The sequence below is a fragment of the Pollicipes pollicipes genome, unplaced genomic scaffold (assembly GCF_011947565.3).
Source record: "Pollicipes pollicipes isolate AB1234 unplaced genomic scaffold, Ppol_2.1 Scaffold_4002;HRSCAF=4701_pilon_pilon_pilon, whole genome shotgun sequence".
Classification (NCBI taxonomy): Eukaryota; Metazoa; Arthropoda; class Thecostraca; order Pollicipedomorpha; family Pollicipedidae; genus Pollicipes; species Pollicipes pollicipes.
The window spans coordinates 26,301,468-26,309,310 of record NW_023596420.1 but is presented as its reverse complement, the minus strand read 5'-3'; positions in this window follow the sequence as shown (position 1 = coordinate 26,309,310).

Below are 7,843 nucleotides of genomic sequence, written 5' to 3'. Positions count from 1 at the left end.
TTCTTGAGGATTAGATTTTGTTTGCCCGGGCATACATCTATTGCGATCGCAAGACATACCTATGTTTGGTCCTGATCGTTATCCCACAATGTGTATTCTTCCATTCAATTCTTGATAATTTTGGTCTTATGGATGCTGCTCCCAGCGCCCACATCCTCTATGTGTTGGGAGACGCCCTCACTAAATGGACGCTGCATTACCATCCAATTTGTTCGAACAGGGCAACAAATTTGTTCCGGCCTGTGTTAGTCACTTGGCATTACGCGGTTTATAGCGTGTCGTCCAAAGTCATGGGCCAAGGCGCAGCTGACAGTGGCCAAGTCCTCTTGAGGAGGAACTTCAACAACTCAAATGGGCCAAATTCACCAGGATTTATCTCGAAACAAACGCGTCGGCCAGTGGCTGTGGCAATGGCAGTGGCAGACACGAGGCCGGCCAAAACCCGACGTATTAGTCACGACACGGCCGGACCGGCCACTGCACTGCAGTCACGTTAGTCACGACACAGCTGGACCGGCCCACTGTACTGCAGCCATGTTAGTCGCGATACAGCCGGACCGGCCACTGCACTACAGTCATGTTAGTGACGACACAGCCGGACCGGCCCTGCACTGCAGCATGTTAGTCACGACACAGCCGGACCGGCCCACTGCACTGCAGTCATGTTAGTCACGACACAGCCGGACCGGCCACTGCACTGCAGCATGTCAGTCACGACACAGCCGGACAGGCCACTGCACTGCAGCCATTAGTGACGACACAGCCGGACCGGCCCACTGCACTGCAGTCATGTTAGTCACGACACAGCCGGACCGGCCACTGCACTGCAGTCATGTCAGTCACGACGCAGCCGGACCGGCCACTGCGCTACAGCCATGTTAGTCACGACACAGCCGGACCGGCCACTGCACTGCAGTCATGTCAGTCACGACGCAGCCGGACCGGCCACTGCGCTACAGCCACGTTAGTCACGACACAACCGGATCGCCCCCACCGCACTAGCCCTGCTTGTGTTCACAAGCAGGTGAGTCCTTCGACACCCCGCTAGCCGTCGTGGTGATTTTTGTGACGTGTGAGGTTATACCATAAAACTTGGTGAATCGTCATGATTTCCCTTACGTAACCTAGCTACAAGCTGCAAAGTCCTACAAACGTAAGATACTGCATATACGAGAACATACGATCTTGGTTGGGAATATTCCAGCTCGCTACGTTACTAAAAGTCATGTTACCGGTTCCCGAAACCCTGTCCGTGCAAAGTTGTTTTAATGATTAAAGTTGATGACGTAGGTCAAAAATTCCGTCGGATTTGCAGTAGAGCTACGAAAGGCCAGGGGGTCTGAGGAGCGGCGGTATTGAGGTGGGCCACTCTGCCAACAGGCGCGTCCCGTAGCGGTCCTGGTCCGGGAGGCAGTACCAGGAACGGGCTCAGCCCAGTCACCCAGTAGCCAGACAGAATGAATAAATATGCATGTGAACTGTTCGAGCCACCTTGATTTGTTAAGGATGTTTCGCAAATGCCACAGGTTGCACCGATGATAAAAACGTGCATTTAGTATACATAGGAACTATAGCGCATACCTGGTTGGCGCATACCCACGCCCGTTAGTACGTCGCACGTGCTGCTCGGCTGCCGCAGAATCGGTCGCTGAACCACGTGCGGTAGGCAAGTCAGTTCACGTCCTAAAATCTGTGCTTGTGGGACTCGTATCTAAAAACCAGTTGGCCCATGGCCAAGACAGCCGACCCATATAATGCAGGCCGTGCGATCGCGAAGCGCTGCTCGTTGGAGTAAAGATGTAGGCGAACATTTTCCATCTGACTGGAATTCCTCTTCTGGGGTGGTGGGAGCGGAGACTTCCCGACAAGTTGTTTTTACCAAGGATTATCTAACAGCTATCTGGGGATCTCTCGAGAGCCTGGTCAAGTTTCTGATAAAAAGATGGCCGATGACCAACATATCACCGGTCGGTACCGAAGAGGAGGACAGGCGCTCGAAACGGCCATATATGGAGATGTCACGTGATTGTGTCGACACTGCGGACGTTTCAGTGATGGTTGCCATTAAAAAAAAAAACACGTCAGTGAGATGTTTGAGCGTGCCTGTGATGGCGCCACCGCCTCGACGGCCGCTGGGGGCCGGAGCCCAGTACCTTACGGAGCAATGAGTCATTTCTGTCGCTGCCACTTGTTGCCAACTCTGTTGTTCCCAGGTGTAAACGACACACATTGGACGCGATCAACGCTAAATGTGCGGTTGCCCCCTAGTAGACCTAAAAAGGTAACACAAATATAACGTAACCCAGAGTTAATACAACTCGCAGCGAAAGTCATGGCGGTAACTCAGCCACTCCACAGAATAATGATGTTTAAGCCTTCTTCCCTAGACTGCGTTTGAGATTAAAGACACATCCCATTTTGGGAGGGCGTCACGCGGGCGGCGTGGCCCCGCTGCCGGCTGGCCCACATGAAACCCCATCCGCGTCTGCCACTTCTGCTGTAAAAAGACGTTACCCGGACGCCGACCGGGCCATTAATTCCGCCACGGCGCGCCGCCGAACTGGCCGTTCGGATAATAGCAAATGTCACACACCGCTTCACACCAAAGGGTTAGCGGATGGAACGGTAGAAAACGGGAGAGGGGGAACTCTAGACGCGAAGGACAAGGTAATCATCGAATGGGCTTATCACTGTATCTCACGAACTTTCTCTCACGACAAACCATCGCCGTTCGCTGATCCAGACCGAAATAACCCAACCGACTGTAACGAGCGCACATGCTTAACGACAACAAATTAGTTCAGCTACCGTGCAATTCAAGCAAAATGCACGTTTGCAGCCGGAGAAAGCAGCTGGATCGCTGTGGACATGTTGGAGGGCGTTTTCTGTTTTAAATATTATTATGTACTTGGCCTCGGTTTTCAGCACGCGTCGTATCAGATTCCTCATAACACACTTCGGATGGATAAAATAACCTAAATTTGGAGCGGGACTGGCGCATTTTGCCTTCGATGTCGTGCGTGCATATTAAGGCAAAATTAACAACATGGTATTGCGGGCCAATAACAACAAAGTGATATTAGGGTGATGCATTTTTATAATAGCTTTAAGTAGCGATTGCAGTGGAGAACCACCAAAGAACACTGACGTTTCTGGCTCAGGAGAGCTGCACGGCGTTATATTGCAAAACTCCAGACCACCTTGACCAATTCTCGGACGGGAGGCGGATTTTATGCAGTTTGCCAGCTGCATGCAAGAGCTTAAATAGGGCTCCATTCATCCATGTACTACTGGCGTCAGCATGCTTCTTTCCTAGATCCTGCGACAAACTAATGATGATGCGTACGTTCATTTACGAACATTTATTGCAAGATTAATGGTGTCTACCAAATAAAATTGGCCAACTTGACGCTTACAGGCATACGATAGCCATGTCCATATTTCGTGACAAACAAAGCGCGTAAATCTGATGTGACAATGTGATACCAGCTTGGCTGGCTGCGCCCAGACCATTCAGTGTGCGCATACCGGTTCCCCTCCTCGTCCTAAAAGTGAGCCGCGGGCGTTTGCTTTAATGCATCCGCATTGAACTGTCTGGCATCTGTATCAGTTGCAATATTCCTTGAAAAAGCTGACCTTCGGCCGCGACACGCCACTTATTTCTTGGCGGCGCTTGGGCCCCGCGGGATGTGAGGTGTTCAAAGCACCCTGCATTTTCGACGGCGCGTATGAAAATTCCGACGCACGATGAGGCCATGACAGGTATCTAACTCAGGCAAAGCCTACCTTTGTTTGGGAATGGATTATATATATTTACTGCTATATTATTTGTGCACAGTTTGCGGTCGCACATTTCCAGACTGCATGGTGGAAAAAAGTTGTAACAAATGTATGAGTAAAAAGTTACAAAAATGGTTCCGTCAGCGTCTAGCCCGCACGCACTGCTTTAATAAGGTAAAACGGAACATACATGCGTAACGAAGCTTAAATGTTTCCTTGTTAACCCTGTTCAGAATGGCCGTGGTTCACAAGACCAGCAAAGGCGCTTGGACATGGTAAAAACAACGTGACACAATACTATTCCAGGCTTCATCATCACAATATCCACACCATTGACATATCCTGTGAAACAGGCAGGGTGCAGACAATAGCACGCGCCGCTTACCAGCCCTGCCTTAGTTAAATATTAGGGTTGGCAGAACTCGTGACCCACGCTCTCAGTCTGCCGTCAGAATCCCGCAGAATCTGCGGAAGGAGCAACTCGGCACGATCCAGGTCATTCAGAGCCCAAAGTGTCATTCTGGTAAATGCGAGGGCCAAGGTTGTGGTTTCCTGTTCAGTTGGTGCTCCAGATCTCAGCCTTGGGAGGACAAATTGGGGCAAATTCGAGGATGCGCACGTTTTTGCACACTTTGAGGTGCCACATTACGCCCCCGGCGAATAGGTTATGCCATTTGTCAAATGTTTCACTCTCTCGCGCAATCCGCTATATGGCTAATGGTACAATGCATAGTTTGCGCAGCATCGACATTTTAATTACCGCATTGGCTCTTGGGTCTGTACCAGTCTGCGTTTAAGACGTCACTAATATCAAGATGTCATGCTGCCATCCGCACATGAGTGCTGTCACATTGTTCTATCTGTGATGTGCGATTTCAAGCTGGTAGTGACCTTGTTTTCATATGGCGTTTTTTTTTAAAGAACACCGCACACATTGCAGTTTTCAGGGCATCGTCAGCAATATCCTTTACGAGGTGACAAGCCACCTACTGTATCCCAACATTTTACGAGTGAGGTGAAGATATTCCACGTTCTCAGCGATGGCTCGCAGCGTTGCTGAAATACAATACGAGCTATCATCAAATCACAATGTGTATTGCATTGGTGTTAACAAGCCTCCTTGGCACGCCCTGGTACTGATTTGCTTATTGCAATTGCTACCATTTTGCAAAACGGTTATTCATAAGCTTCCAACGTTACGTTTGGTTATGGACACCCGTAACAGCCCCTTTATGTTTAGGTATTTTAATCTCAATGATGTGCCATGGCACGTGCACTTGTGCGCAATGGCCAGCACGCCGGACCTCAGCTCTCTCTCTCCCATCAGGCCCTCGGATGTGACGAATCTACGCCTGGTTTCTCTTATTAAGTTTAACTATGCCGCTATTTCGAACATATCAGTCTGCTGAGTGGTGACACCGGGCCCGAGCAGAAACACCATTGGGGCAGCGCAGCGCACCGAGCCAACCAGGGGCCGCGATAGCCATAATCGACCGGCGACATAGCCTCACGTCTTGCCCCCCCGCCCCCCCCCTTCCCCCCCAGCAACAATGACAGGCTATCGAACACTGATTGGCCCTGGTTGGTTGCTGATCGGTTGGTTGCTGATCGGTTGATCGGTTGGTTGTTCGGTTGCTGACCCTGCTTTCAGGGCGTATGCCGTTTTGTACTTTCACGTTTTGTTTGATCAGACGCTTTTATCGACAATACCGGGGTGCTGGTAGTGTAGTGGTTAGCGCGCCTGCGTTAGCGCGTCTGCGTTAACCACCGCGCGTCTGGGAAACCAGAGATACGGGGTTCGATTCCCCGTGGTGCCCGCCCTTCCTGTCAGGGTGAGAGGCAGGCGACGCCATATAGCCTCAACAGCTGAGTGCGTCGTAAAGCCCCAATGACACACATATCGGCAATACCAGTTTTCTCGAAATCCCTATGAATAACTCAGAATTTCTGTTTGAAGTAGGCGCTTCTGCGGGAGAAATCTCATTGGACTCCGTGCTCACCACTTTGAGTGATATCCTCAAATTGTCTCGCTTTTCATATTCAACGCGCGTGTTCTGCGATGCTTGCAACACACTTATTTGCCAAACTGCTTTGGTATGAAATGCTATGAAAGTTTGAAGCACTTTGCTGAAAATATGCAGGCATTAGGCTATTATCCCGCAGACAACGAAAAGTTTTGACTTGACTTGGCGTTTACCACAGTGGCTGTTTTCGAAGAGCACTTTGAATTTGGGAAACGGTGTATCACATGGTCTATGATGACGCAATGTATCAAACTTCAACCAATGCGCTCCTCGGCAACTGGCCCTCGCCACTCGCTTTGCCAATCGCAAACGTTGATTCGTACTGACGTCATTTATGCTAGTACAGGCGCTACTTTTGAGCTTGCACGCGCGCGATGTGCGGATGAAAACAGCTCAAAGTGGTTCTCCTAACCCGTAACGACTGGCAACGGCTCTCAGCGGATTTGGTCGTCATCATGACAACAGCGGTCGCGACAACCGCAGTTGTTGCGGACTTTAACACTCTGGATCTGCCACGAGGAGTGTAATGCTGTTACAAAGCGTTGACAGCGTGGACCAAAAAATAGCCAAACTTTATATCCGGACTATATCCTGATGGTGGTGCAGTAGCACTACCCACTGCTATTATAGACCAAAGGGTCCTGAGGGTTCACCAGGGCATGTTTTAAAAAATGCCACAAAGGTGAGACACTCCATCTAAGCGTCTCGACTCATTTATATACAGCTCTGCCACATCTCATGTGTTTTTGTGCCCTGTCCAAGTCCGCTACCTGTGAACATGAGCCCCTTCACTCTTAAACATTGTCAACATGCACACGCGTATGCACGCATGCACGCACATCACGCACGCACACGCACGCTCGCATGCCCATGCACTCGAGCATGCACATGCACACACACACACATAAACGCAAGCACGCAAACGTATCTCAACTGTAACGCCTGAAATGCAAAAATGCGAGACTAAGTGGTAAAATACGAAATGTTAAGTGACATCTCGTAAATGTGTAGATATTTCAAAAATAATGAAATACTTCTACTAATGTCCTGACGGGATGCCTGCATGCAGTTATGCGTTAAACGAGCATGGCTCTGAGTTTGTGCTCGTCCGAGTAAAGTTGCATTGGATGAAAAACGAATGCTACCATTTTCAAGTCGCGCCATATGTCATTCAACATGACTGCCGTGTATACGACTTGTGACTCAACGTGACTGCGACTCAAATGTTTCAAATCTAGATGACGCATATCGACCTAGAATTTAGTCCGTTTGTTTTCATGAACGACGATGCTTTGGTAGTTTCTTCTTTGAGGTAATCAGTTATCGCCACAAATTTTGACATCTGTTTGGGTGATTTCCTTTGACACCGCTCAGGCACGACCCGCTCTGGCGTCGACCTTGCTTTGGACAGCCCATGCCCAGACCACGGGCTGTCACATCATACTGGGGCCGCATTGGGACTGACGAAGTACTGCCTCCTTTCTCCAGTGCGGCCTCAGTGTGGTGTGACCCAGTACGGAGTCCCCCAGATGGGTCTTGACGGGAACGACCCAGAGGCCAGGAGGCTCGTGCACCTCTTATGTGTGGATTGGTGCGGTGAACACATGCATCGAAGGTGTGTAATATATATGGATATAATTGCATGTTCCTCCATATGTTGTCCGGCAGAACTCTAAAGAAATGGAAATCCCCCCCCCACATTGCATCTCCGAGACATATATATATATATATATATATATATATATATATATATATATATATATGTATGTATATCCATCGGCTGGCTTTAGATTCAATCGATGATATGTATCGATTACCGATGTTAGTACCTTATTTTCGATGAATATAAAGGGATAGAGAATGCCGAGAAAACTTGGTGTGGCACCACCACGAAGTAGGACACATATCAGCGAGGAAACAAGATTACTACCATTCCAGTGAATGCAGGCGAGGCCACTGCCACACCTGTCATATCCCACTCTCCACTTAGTGATGAATATGAATGTAAAATCAGCCATGAGGCTCCACGGATGTTTCAC